This window comes from Sciurus vulgaris (assembly GCF_902686455.1).
Source record: "Sciurus vulgaris genome assembly, chromosome: 4".
In the NCBI taxonomy this organism is placed as follows: domain Eukaryota; kingdom Metazoa; phylum Chordata; class Mammalia; order Rodentia; family Sciuridae; genus Sciurus; species Sciurus vulgaris.
In genome coordinates, this window is record NC_136464.1 from 34,525,342 (window position 1) to 34,539,907 (window position 14,566).

A 14,566-nucleotide genomic window follows, 5' to 3' on the forward strand; every position below is an offset into this window, starting at 1 on the left:
CAACAGATCACTCCCTGTCTCTGGGGCCCTCACATCAACTGACTACTCCCTGCCGCCAGGACCCCCAGACCAACTGACTGTGCTCTATCACCGGAAACCCAGACCGACTGATTGCACCCAGCCTCCTGAATCCCAAAACCACACCAAACACACCCGACCTCCAGGACCCCTGCCGGACCAACTGCATCCTGTCTCCAGGACCTCCAGCTGACCACGTTCACTCCTGAGCTGCAGCTCCCCATTTGCCAACACATTTGGAAGCAGCCATCTTGGATAATCCTGGAAGCCATAGCTCCGATCTTTGGGTGGGGCAAATTCCATCCTGAGACACCTGCTGGAAGCTTGAAGCTCATTGTCAGGTACCTCTCATACATCAGGCTACTGAACACTGGGAGGCTTCATTAGTATATGACTGGTATACAGTAGATTTTCTTTTTTCTCCTTTTTAAAAAAATATTTAAGGTTTTACTTCTTTATATTTCTTGCTTTCTTTTCCTTCTGTTTACCTGTTCCCTCAGAGTCGATTTCTCCCTTATTTACATGATGTTATTGTCCATGTAGGGGCTATTTGGTCTAGGATTGCATAGTGTCTGATTTTGGCACTGCTAATATTGATCTCCCCTTAAAGAAAGGGTTTTGGAAACCTATAGGGCCACTATAAGCCTATAGGGGGAAATCTGCAATACCCCAGATCTGCAGCACTAGAGGGGAAGATACATGAACAACATGAAAAAACAAGGGAAGAAAATGATCCAAACAAATCTAGATTCTATACTAATAGAATCCAATGACAGTATTTTAGAAGAAATGTCAGAAAAGGATTTCAGCTTATACATGATTAAGATGATTCACGAAGCAAAGGATGAGATAACAGAGCAAATGCAGGCAATGAATGACATTACAAATAAACAGTTGAAAGAGCAACTGCAGGAAGCAAAAGATCATTTCAACAAAGAGATAGAGATACTCAAAAAAAAAAAAAAAAGAAAAAGAAAAAGAAAAAAACCTCAGAAATCCTTCATATGAATGAAACAATTAACAAAATAAAAAACTCAATGGAAAGCATCACCAAAAGACTAGACCACTTGGAAGACAGAACCTCAGACAATGAAGACAAAATATTTAATCTTGAAAATAAAATCGCCCAAACAGAGAAGATGGTAAGAAATCATGAACAGAATCTCCAAGAACTATGGGACATCATGAAAAGACCAAATTTAAGAACTATTGGGATTGAGGATGGCACAGAGATACAAACCAAAGGAATAAACAACCTATGCAATGAAATAATATCAGAAAATTTCAACAGTGTGAAGAATGAAATGGAAAATCAAATACAAGAGGCTTACAGAACACCAAATGCACAGAATCACAATGGATCCACACCAAGGCATATTATAATGAAAATGCCTAACATTCAAAATAAAGATAGGATTTTGAAGGCCACGAGAGAAAAGCATCAGATTACATATAGGGGGAGACGAATACGGATAGCAGCAGACTTCTCAACCCAGACTCTAAAAGCTAGAAGGGCCTGGACCAACATATTTCAAGCTCTGAAAGAACATGGTTACCAACCAAGAATCCTATACCCAGCAAAACTAACCTTCAGATTTGAAGATGAAATAAAATCCTTCCATGATAAACAAATGTTAAAAGAATTTACAAATAGAAAGCCTGCACTACAGAATGTTCTCAACAAAATATTCCATGAGGAGGAAATGAAAAACAACAATGTAGGTCAGCAAAGGGAGGAACTACCTTAGAGAAAAACCACTCAAAGGAGAAACCAAGCCAACTTAAAAACAAAAATAAGCCAAATGACTGGGAATACATATCATTTCTCAATAATAACCCTGAACGTTAATGGCCTAAACTCATCAATCAAAAGACATAGACTGGCAGAATGGATTAAAAAGAAAGACCCAACAATATGCTGCCTGCAAGAGACTCATCTCATAGAAAAAGACATCCACTGACTAAAGGTGAAAGGATGGGCAAAAACCTACCACGCACATGGACCCAGTAAAAAAGCGGGGGTTTCCATCCTTATATCAGATAAAGTGGACTTCAAGCCAAAGTTAGTCAGAAGGGATAAAGAAGGCCATTTCCTACTGCTTAAGGGAACCATAAATCAGGAAGACATAACGATAGTAAATATTTATGCCCCAAACAATGGTGCATCCCTGTACATCAAACAAATCCTTCTCAATTTCAAGAATCACATAGACCACAACACAATAATTCTGGGTGACTTTAACGCCCCGCTGTCACCACTAGATAGATCTTCCAAACAAAATCCAACCAAAGAAACCACAGAACTCGATAACACAATCAATAACCTAGACTTAATAGACATATATAGAATATTCCATCCATCAAGGAGCAGATACACTTTCTTCTCAGCAGCTCATGGAACCTTCTCAAAAATAGACCATATGTTATGCCACAAAGCAGCCCTTAGGAAATGCAAAAAAATAGAGATACTGCCTTGTGTTCTATCAGATCATAATGGACTGAGAGTAGAAATCAATGACAAAGTAAAAAAAGGAAATTACGCCAACACTTGGAGACTAGATAATATGCTATTGAATGAAACATGAATAACAAAAAACATCAGGGAGGAGTTTAAAAAATTCTTAGAGGTCAATGAGAATGATGATAAACATATCAAAATCTCTGGGACACTATGAAAGTGGTACTAAGAGGAAAATTCATGGCATGGAGCGCATTCCAGAAAAGAATGAAAAGTCAACAATTAAATGACCTAACATTACAGCTCAAAGCCCTAGAAAAAGAAGAACAGAATAACAGCAAAAGTAGTAGAAGACAAGAAATAATTAAAATCAGACCTGAAATCAATGACATTGAAACAAAAGAAACTATTCAAAAAATTGACAAAACAAAAAGTTGGTTCTTTGAGAAAGTAAACAAAATAGATAAACCCTTAGCCACGCTAACAAAGAGAAGCAGAAAGAAGACTCAAATTAGTAAAATACATGATGCAAAAGGAAATATCACAACAGACACCACTGAGATACAGAACATAATGAGAAGTTACTTTGAAAATCTGTACTCCAACAAAATAAAAAATACCGAAGACATTGACAAATTTCTAGAGACATATGCTCCTCCCAAACTGAACCAGGAGGACATACACGATTTAAACAAATCAAGATCAAGCAATGAAATAGAAGAAGCCATTAAAAATGTACCGTCGAAGAAAAGCCCAGGACCAGACGGATTCTCAGCCGAGTTCTACAAGACCTTCAAAGAAGAACTCATTCCAATACTTCTCAAAGTATTCCAGGAAATACAAAAGGAGGGTACCCTACCGAACTCATTCTATGAAGCTAATATCACCCTCATACCCAAACCAGGAAAAGACACATCAAGGAAAGAAAATTTTAGACCAATATCCTTGATGAACATAGATGCAAAGATCCTTAACAAAATATTGGCAAACCGTATCCAAAAACGTATTAAGAAAATTGTGCACCAGGATCAAGTGGGGTTCATTCCTGGAATGCAAGGATGGTTTAACATCCGTAAATCAATAAACGTAATCCATCATGTCAATAGACTTAAGGATAAGAATCATATGGTTATTTCAATTGACGCAGAAAAAGCATTTGACAATATACAACACCCCTTCATGCTGAAAACACTAGAAAAAATAGGGATAGTAGGAACATACCTGAACATTGTAAAGGAAATTTATGCTAAGCCCATGGCCAACATCATTCTTAATGGAGAAACGATTCCCTTTAAAAACGGGAACAAGAAAGAGATGTCCTCTTTACCACTTCTGTTCAACATTGTCCTCAAAACTCTAGCCAGAGCAATTAGGCAGACTAAAGAAATTAAAGATTACGAATAGTAAAAGAGGAACTTAAGATGTCACTATTTGCGGATGACATGATTCTATATTTAGAGGATCCAAAAACCTCCTCCAGAAAGCTTCTAGACCTCATCAATGAATTCAGCAAAATAGCAGGCTATAAAATCAACACGCATAAATCTACAGCATTTTTATACACAAGCGATGAAAAAAGCTGAAAGGGAAATGAGGAAAACATCTCCATTTGCAATAGCCTCAAAAAAAGTAAAATACTTGGGTATCAATCTAACCAAAGAGGTAAAAGATCTCTACAATGAAAACCACAAAACACTGAAGAAAGAAATTAAGGAAGACCTTAGAAGATGGAAAGATCTCCCATGTTCTTGGATAGGCAGAAATAATATTGTCAAAATGGCCATACTACCAAAAGTGCTATACAGATTCAATGCAATTCCAATTAAAATCCCAATGACATACCTCACAGAAATAGAGCAAGCAATCATGAAATTCATCTGAAAGAATAAGAAACCCAGAATAGCTAAAGCAATCCTTAGCAGGAATAATGAAACAGGGGGTATTGCAATACTAGAACTTCAACTATACTACAAAGCAATAGTAACAAAAACAGCATGGTATTGGCATCAATATAGACAGTAGATCAATGGTACAGAATAGAGGACACGGACACAAACCCAAATAAATACAATTTTCTCATACTAGACAAAGGTGCCAAAGATATGCAATGGAGAAAAGATAGCCTCTTCAACAAATGGTGCTGGGAAAACTGGAAATCCATATGCAACAGAATGAAACTAAACCCCTATCTCTCACCCTGCACAAAACTCAACTCAAAATGGATCAAGGACCTTGAAATCAGACCAGAGACCCTGCATCTTATAGAAGAAAAAGTAGGTCCAAATCTTCACCTTGTTGGCTTAGGATCAGATTTCCTTAACAGGACTCCCATAGCACAAGAAATAAAAGCAAAAATCAATAACTGGGATAGATTCAAAGGAAACTATCAGCAATGCGAATAGAGAGCCTACAGAGTGGGAGAATATCTTTGCCTCTCATACTTCCCATAGAGCACTAATTTACAGAATATATAAAGAACTGAAAAAACTCTACACCAAGAATACAAATAATCCGATCAACAAACGGTCTAAGGAAATGAACAGACACTTCACAGAAGATGATGTACAAGCAATCAACAGATATATGAAAAAATGTTCAACATCTCTAGGAATAGGAGAAATGCAAATCAAAACTACCCTAAGATTCCATCTCACCCCAATTAGAATGGTGATTATCAAGAATACAAGCAACAATAGGTGTTGGAGAGGATGTGGGGAGAAAGGTACACTCATACATTGCTGGTGGGACTGCAAATTAGTGCAGCCACTGTGGAAAGCAGTGTGGAGATTCCTTAGAAAACTTGGAATGGACCTACCATTTGATCCAGCTATCCCACTCCTCAGCCTATACCCAAAGGACTTAAAATCAGCACACTACAGAGATACAGCCACATCAATGTTCATAGTGGCTCAATTCACAATAGCCAGACTATTGAACCTACGTAGGTGCCTTTCAATTGATGAATGGATAAAGAAACTATGATATATCATAGTTTCTTTATGTGTGTGTATATATATACACACACATACACACAATGGAATATTACTCAGCTATAAAGAAAAATAAAATTATGGCATTTGCAGGCAAATGGATGAAATTGGAGAATATCATGTTAAGTGACATAAGCCAATCTCAAAAATCCAAAAGAGGTATGATCTCACTGATAAGCGGATGATGACACTTAATGGGGGGTGGGAGTGGGACAAGAGTGGAGGAAGGAGGGACTGTATAGAGGGAAAAGAGAGGTGGGAGGGGTGTGGGGGGAAGAAAAAATAATGGAATGAATCAAACATCATTACTCTATGTAAATTTATGAATACGCAAATGGTACAAACAGAAACAACATGTATCCCATTTGTTTACAATAAAAATAAATAAAAAGAAAAAAATACAAAATAGGGTTGCGGATGTGGCTCAGGGGTGGAGTGCCCCTGAGTTCAATCCAAAAAAAATAAAATAAAATAAAAAAAACAACAACAAAAAAAGAAAACAAAATATAAAATTGGAGCACGGAAATTCAAACTGAAGTGATTGTATTCAATGTGTGGGAGAATGGGCATGTATCAAATGACTAGCCTGTGTAATGGCTTCTCAATGATCAAGATCAAGAGATCACAGCATACAAAGGGGATATTTGTAGGACATAATTCCTGTTGCCCATTGTGAAACCAACAAGATGCAACAGAACTGTAGAATCAGTCCTCACAGTTGCCTGCAGTGGGTGCTGCTGTATATGAGACACTGAGATTTTTCAGAACTTTATCAAATATTTCCCTGGAGACTCTAGTTTTCAACTAGACTCCAGAGTTCCAAGGATTTGTTTTGGAAAGTTCATACTAGGTCAATAGCAATTTCTTTGGACATGAGTTACACCTGGAACTTCCTACTCCACCATCTTTGGGTCATTACTCCTTACTGCCATCTTTATAAAAAGGTTTTATTGATATATTAGAATTATCTGTTAAGAGTGGGATTTATACTGCTACCTTCATATATGCATGTAGCACAAATTTGTCAGTTTCTTTCCCTTATAGTATCCCTTTCCTTCTTTTTCTCCCTTCCTCATTCCCTTTCTCTTCTATCCTGATCTTTTTTTCCATATTGATGAGGAGTCTTTACTTCATCTTCTCTGAGTTTCTGAATCTGGCTTATCTCACTTAGCATTACCCATCCATCTGTAGAATTATACCTAGGGGGGTTTCATAACTTGGCTATTGTGAACTGTACTGCTATAAATGGACATGCATGTATTGCTACAATATGTGACTTTAATTCTTTTAGATAAATAATGAGTGAAATAACTGTCATTTTTTGATTCCATTTCTACTGTTTTAAGGAATCTTCATACTAATTTTCATAATGGTTGTACTAATTTCCAATCCCACCAAAAGTGTAAAAGTGTTTCTTTTTTTTCAGATCCTCTCCAACAGTTATTATTTTTTGTTTTCCTTTTTTTCATATATTTTTATTGCTGCATTATAGCTGTACATAATGGTTCAACTGTTGATACGTATTCATACATGCACACACTATAATAATGCCATTCAGTCAATATTATTGTCCAGTATTTCCCCTTTCTTTCATCCCTTCATTTTCCCTGATCCCCTTTATCTCCACTGATTAACCACTGGTTTCTATGGATCCCCCCAACCTTCTTTTCCTTATTTAGTTCTTTAGAATAATTACTGAGGAGTAGTATAGTTGGGTCATACGGTGGTTTCAGTCCTAGTATTTGAGGAAACTTTATAATGATTTCCATGGTTATTGTACTTATTTTCAACCCCACCAACAGTGTAAAAGTATTATTTTCTTCTCTATATCATCTTTGGCATTAATTACTCTTTGTGTTCTTGATGACTGCCATTCTAATTTGAGGCAGATGAAATCTCAGTATTATTTTAATTTGAATTTCCCTACTTGCTGACACTGTTGACTAATATTTCATATACTTGTTGACAATTTTTATTCCTTCCTTGAGAAGTGTGTGCTTAGTTCATTTGCTCACATTTTAGTTGGGTTTTTTGTGGGTTTTTGTGTTAAAGTTTTTGAGTTCTTTGTGGGTTCTGGATATTAATCCTCTGCCACAAGAGTGGCTAGCAAAATCTTCTCTCCCATTCTGTAGGTTGTCTCTTCATATTCTTAAATATTTCCTTTACTGCTATCCCCATTTGTTAATTTTTTATTTTATTTCTTGTGTTTTAGAAGTCTTATTGTTGAAGTCAATGCCTGTTCTTATTAGTTAATAGTTGACTTTCTGTTATTCTCCAGCAATTGCAGTGTTTCTGGTCTAATTCTTAGGTCTTTGGTCCATTATGACTTGACCCATGAAATGGATGGAGAGAAGAATCTATCTTCATTCATTGACATATGGATATCCAGTTTTCTCAGCACTACTTATTAAAACAAAACAGAACAAAAAGCTTTTTTTTAATCTAATATATGTGTCTTGCACCTTTGTCAAGGAAGTACGGTATCCACTTAGGGTTATCTTTATTTATTTATTTTTTTCATTAGTCTACATGACAGAACCATGTAGTTATTTGTTGCCAGAACACTGTAGTATAATTTGAGCTTAGGTACTATGATGCCTCTGGTATTGCTCTTATTGCTCCATATTGCTTAATCTATTCTGGGTCTTTTATTTTTCCAAATGAATTTTAGGACCTTTTCATCCATTTCAGTGAAGAATGGCATCGTTATCTTATTTGGGATTTCATTCAGTCTATAACTTGCTTTGGTAATATGGTCATTCTGGTAATATTAATTCTGCCTATTTCAGAACATGGGGAGTCTTCCTTTCTTCTAAGATCTTCTTCAGTTCTATTGTTTTAATCATAGAGATTTTTCTCCTCCTTAATTAGGTTCATTCCTAGGATATTTGAATTTGAATTTTTTTGGTTTGTTTTTAGGCTGTTGTGAATGACATTATATTCCTGATTTGTTTTTCAGTGGACTAATTATTGATGTACATAAAAGGTATTGACTTTTATGTTTTGATCTTTACCTTGTTACCTTTCTGAACTTGTTTTCTGAAAACCCTGAAAGTCTTCTGGTGAAGTTTTTGGGGTCTTTCAAATACAAAATCTTGTCATTTGCAAACAGTGGTAATTTGGCTTCTTTCTTTCCTATTTGTATCACATTTGTTTGCTTCTCTTCTTTCTTTCCTCTTTGTATCACATTTGTTTACTTCTCTTGCCTAATTGCTCTGACTAAAAGATTAAATACTTTTTTGAGTTAAAGTAGTGACAATAGACATCAATGTTATTTTCCTGAGTGCCAAGAAGAAAGGTTTTCAGTTTTTTCCTACTTTCTATATTTTGATTTGGCGTTTGTTATATACAACCCTTAAGATGTTTAGGAAAATTCTTTCTAGCCTTGATTTCTCTGGCATTTTGAGCTTGAATAGGTGCTAGATTTTGCCTCAGGCTTTTCACTACATCTATTGAGATTACCATGTGATTATCATTCCTTGATTCCTTTTATGTGATTAATTTTGTTTATTGATTTGTGGATTTGGAATCATCCGTACAGTCATCCTTGGAATGAAACAAACTTGATCATCATGTACAATTATTTTATTTGTTCTTTCTAGATGTACAATCTTAGTATGCTTACAGACATGATTTTCCAACACTTTATTAAGAATTTATGCCATTATGTTCATCAGGGTTATTGGTTTTAATTCCTTTTCCAGGATGTGTCCTAATCTGTTTTGAGGTTCAGGGTAACTGGAATCATGAAATTAATTGGGAGTTACCCTCTGACACATGCACACTTTCTATTTCATGGAATAATATGAAAAAGAACTGCACTCATTGTTATTTAAAGATCTGATTGAACTCAGCTGGGAACCCATCTGGTCCTGGAATTTTTTTTTTTTTCTGGAAGTCTTTTTATCACTGCTTCTGTCTTATTGTTTACAATTGCTATAATTAAGTTTTCTAAGACTTCTTGTTTCAAGTTTTGTAGGTAGTATCTAGATATTAATTGGCCTATTACTTCTAGAATTTTCTTATTTATTGGAATAGTAGGTGTTTTTGTTTTTGTTGTTGTTGTTCATTTGGTACCAGGAATTGAACTCAGGGGCATCTTGTCATATTCCCCAGCACTATTTTTGTATTTTATTTAGAGACAGGGTCTCACTGAGTTGCTTAGCACCTACGTTTTTCAGAGACTGACTTTGAATTCCACATCCTTCTACCTCAGCTTCCAAGCCTCTGGGTTTACAGTAATAGGAGTTTTCAAGGTAGTCCATAATAAGTCTCTGGATTTCAGAGATGTCTCCAGTAACTCCTTTTTCTTTTCGAATTTTATTAATTTGTGTCTTTTCTGTTTTGCTTAATTTGGCTAATTTTTATCAGTCTTGTTTAATCTTGTCAAAGAACCAAGACTTGTTTTATTGATCTGTTGTACTTTTTTATTCTCTCATTAATTTTAGCTTGCATCTTATTTCCTTCTTTCTACACTATTTGGGATTGCATTGTTCTGAATTGTCTAAGCCTTGGAGATACATTCTTAGGGTATTTGGAATCTTTTGATTTTTTAATGTATTCATTCAGAGTTTCTTATGTACTTTCTATGGTTATTTTCTTGCTGTTGATTTCTAATTTCATTCCATTATGACCTGATAGGATAGATGCAAGGGATTATAGGGACTTAAGAAGAATATTTTCTAAGACTGAGTACTTAGTGTCCTGAAATATGGTCAATTTGGAGACAGTTCCATGGTCAACTGAGAAGCTGAATTTAGCTGCTATTAGGTGAAATATTCTATACATGTCTGCTATGCCCACTTAATTAATAATACTTTTAGGTCTGAAGAGTCCTTAAGTGATTTGATGTCTAGATGACCTATTTCATGGGGAGAGAGGTATGTTAAAATTACCCAGTATTGCAATGTGGCTTATTTGAATCTTTAATTTGAGTAGTATCTGCCTTATGTAATTATATACACTTATATTTCGGGTATAAACACTATCACAGTACCACATTATCACTACCTTTGTGTGAATTGTTTCCTATCAGTATGAATTGACACTTCTCCCCTCCTCTAGAAGCCAGCTTTGTTTATTTTAGAATACCTACTCCTGCTTGTTTTGGTTCTCTATTTTCATGAAATATCTTTTTCTATCCTTTCACTTTTAACCTATGTATGCCTTTGCATATAAGATGAAACTTTTGAAAGTAGTATATAGTTGGTTCCTATTTTTAAATCCATTCTGCCAGTATATGACTTTGAATGTAAGAGTTGAGACCATTTACACTCATCACTTTTAGTCAGGTTTTTTGTTTCTGTGATCAAAAGTCCTGACAAGAACAAGATAGAAGAGGAAATGCTTATGTTAGCTCAGGATTTTAGAGGGTCAGTCCATGGTTGGTTGACTACATAGCTCTGGGCGGTACATATGGCAGATCATCTTGACAGAAGAGCATAGTGGAGGAAAACCAGCTCAGGACATGGAAACCAGAAAGGAGAGCTCTGCTCACCAAGGACAAAATATAAATCCCAAAGGCACACTCCCAATGACCTACTTCTCCAGCCACACCTAAGCAGGCCTACAGCTACTGTCCAGTTAATCCATACTCAATTCCTATAGCTGTCCTTGGCAGATGTTTCATGTTATTAGCATTTCTTAAGCTGAGAGGTTTCCACAACAGCTTCAGCTTTCTGCTCACTTTTTCATGCATTGCCCTTTCAGGGGCTGTCTGCACAGAATCTCACCCTGTTCCACTTAGTCTGGCCTCCCAGATCTCCTTTGAAATCTTGTCAAAAGCATGTATGTCCTCCTGATTCTAGCATCTTGCATTATTGGAGTACCAGCACCACGTGGTAGACACCAAGATTTGCCACCATCTGGGGCAATAACCAGGCCTCCATGGACCATGGCTGCAGCAGTCCCTCTGCCTGCATCACTCTGCACATAGAAACATCTTCCTAGGCACTTGTGAAGGCAGGGTGCTCCCAAGGTGGCTTCTCAAACTCATTTTTACTTTTAAACCCTTAAACCTGAGATGGGTGTGACATTGCCAATTCCTTTGAGGTCCACAAGCCATCTTTCCAACTTTGGAAAGTACTTAGCATCTATTTAGTGACTATGATCTTTTTAAAAACCAAAAATTCTGTAGCCCCAGTTTTATTTGGACGTTTCAGGCTAAACAAATCTTTTTGCTTTTTTTTTCCGCTTCTAATTATCACAGTAAACTTGGCCAAAGTTCACTAGCAATATGCATGACACAGCAGCCTATATTTCCTTGAAATTTCTTCTGCCAGATTAATTAATTTTTCTTTTGTTTTTTTCCTGGGGTCCTGGGAATGGAACCCAGGGCTTTCGGTTTGCAAGGCCCGCATTCTATCAACTGAACTATAGCCCCATTCCCCAATTTCTCTTTTAGCAACTTTTTTGTTGTTGTGCCCATAGAACTGGGAAGAACAACCAAGAGGAGGAAAATTTCATTTTGGCTCGTGGTTTCAGAGATCCAGTCTATGGTTAGCTGACCACAGCTCTGGGCCCTGAGGTGAGGCGAAACATTATGGCAGAAGGGCATGTTGGAGGAAAGCAGTTCAGTACATGATGATCAGAAAGCAGAGAGAGAGCTCCACTCACCAAAGACATAATGTAAACCCAAAGGCACACCCCCTAGTGACCCACTTCATCCAGCCACACCCTACTTGCAAACCTTTACTGCCAATGTAAACCATATCAATGGGTTAATTTAAAGACTAGGCTACAACTCTCATAATCTAGTCATTTTATGTCTGAGAATTCTTGCCCTTTCTTACATGTAAACTTTTGTGTAGGACACCTCATTTTTAAAGCATAACAGTTATTATAGAAATGCATTTAATAGTTACTTTCATTTTGATTTGTTTACAATGTTTAAATACTTCCTGTTTCTCATTTGCTGGTCTAGTCTTTTCATTGATTTATCTATTTCCTGTTTTTAAAGTTTGTTTTTAACTTCTGTGTATAGCATTTCTTCTACTTATTCATTTATTTATTTATTTGGTATTGATGACTTAGTATTGATGTATTATTTTAGTTTCTTCTCACATGGAAAGTTTTTTATTCCTCTTCAGTTATGAAAGCTAGTTTTTCCTGAGATGGTCATCTTGATTGGCAATTATTTTCTTTCAATTCTTGGAATACACCATTCCAACTTGTCCTTTTAGAGTCCCAGTTAAGAGATCAGAAGTAATTCTGCCTGGAATACTTCTAAATGTGATATAATATTATCTCTTGAGGCTTTTAAAATTCTTCTTTTCTGTATGATAGGTATTTAAGTGTGATGTGTCCTGGAGAGGTTCTTTTTTGATCTTTTTTATTTGGGGTTCTGAATGTGTCCTATCTGGAGCGCCTCTCACTCCATATGTGTGGAAAATTCTTTTTTCAAAATCTCTCTTTTTTTTGAAATGTTTTTTCACTTTTCACACTTTCTCTCCTCGTTCATCACTTAGACCTTTGTCTGGTTCATTGTTCATTTTAATCATTAAACTTTTAATTCTTTGACAGTTTATCTCTATCTAAATCTGTGGATTCAGTTATTGGTAAGTATATATTACTGTGGATGTCCTCTTGTCCTGTTTGCTCACGTTATCTGTTGAGATGAATTCCTCTTCCTGTTTTATAGTAGGGCCCATTGTAAATAGTTATCTCCTTATAATAAGACCTGATACATTAGCTTCAGCACATCAAATTAGAATTTAAAATTTTTGACTTAACTCTTGGGTATCCCTTTGTAGGAGAGAATAACCACTCATACAATGGTAATTAAGGAGCAAACCATAATTAACATAATGATTACAGAAGTTATTATTACTGATCACTACCCCTCTATTGACCAAAGAATATGGGGTTATAATAGGTTGAGAAGATTAAGTATTGATAGTAGTATAATAAATTTCATTGGAAGTAGGGATAAAGTGAGTAAATTAAAAATAAAGTAAAAGGAAAAAGGAAAAATGAAAGAAAGAGTGTGGTGGAGGAAATGGAGATTCAAGTTAAAATGAGGTTAATATAAAGATGAAGGACTTGGGAAGGAAATGGATACCAAAGAGAAGAAAATATAAATTGAGATGATTCAGTTAATTGACAAAATACATAAAATTAGAGATATTTCTCACAAAATACCAAATTTGGGCAGACACTAGGAAACAGAATAAAGAAGTTGATGCAATACCTGCCTTAATGAAAAAAAAATGTTTTTTTTCTTTCTCAGGGTTTTGAAATAGAGGTCTTTTCCCCTTTCAGGTTTTCAATTCAGAATCTCCTATGAGTAAGTTTGTTCTTCCCCATTCTGTTTTGCTGCCCTCCATGTGCCCAAATTTATCACAGGGTAGACAGTCACCAACCAAATGAATAAAGTCTAAGAGGCTAATTGGTCTTGGTTATTCTAAAAGCAAGTGTAAAAAGAAACAGTAAAATGTATAAAGTGAAGAAAGGAGGAAAAAGAGAAAAAAATAGTGGAATATGAAAGAGAAAGTTAAATTGCAGGGATTTGTAGTTTAACACTTAAAAGTTCAAACTGATTTTTTAAAGCTGTCATGGTTTCCCTATTTTAACTATTTCTACTGAGGATGATGGATATATATATATATATATATATATATATATATATATATATTTACACATACATATAAATAACTGTGTCCATGTGTGAACATACCACAATGAGTCCTGCATGTATGCTTAATTTGGTACATTTTGTGCTCCACGCCCTCCCTTCTTTCTCCCTCTTGATCCCCTTCCTCTACTTGACATAGAAGCAAATACATTGAGGTTTTACCTTTCTGAGTCTGGACATTTTTTATCTTGATGTTCTCCAGTTTCATCCATAGACCAGCAAGTGACACAATTCCATTCTTCTTTATGATAGTATGAATCTTTATTGTCTATATTTATCAACATTTTTTTATCCATTTTTCCATTGAGGGACATAAAGCTTGTTTCCATCACTTAGTAATTGTGAACTGCACTGCTATAAGCACAGGTAGGCATGTATCACTACAGTTACTAATTTTAGTTCTTTTGGGGTAAATTCTAAAGAGTGGAAGAGTTGGGTCATGTGGTGTTTCCATTCCTGGTATTTGCA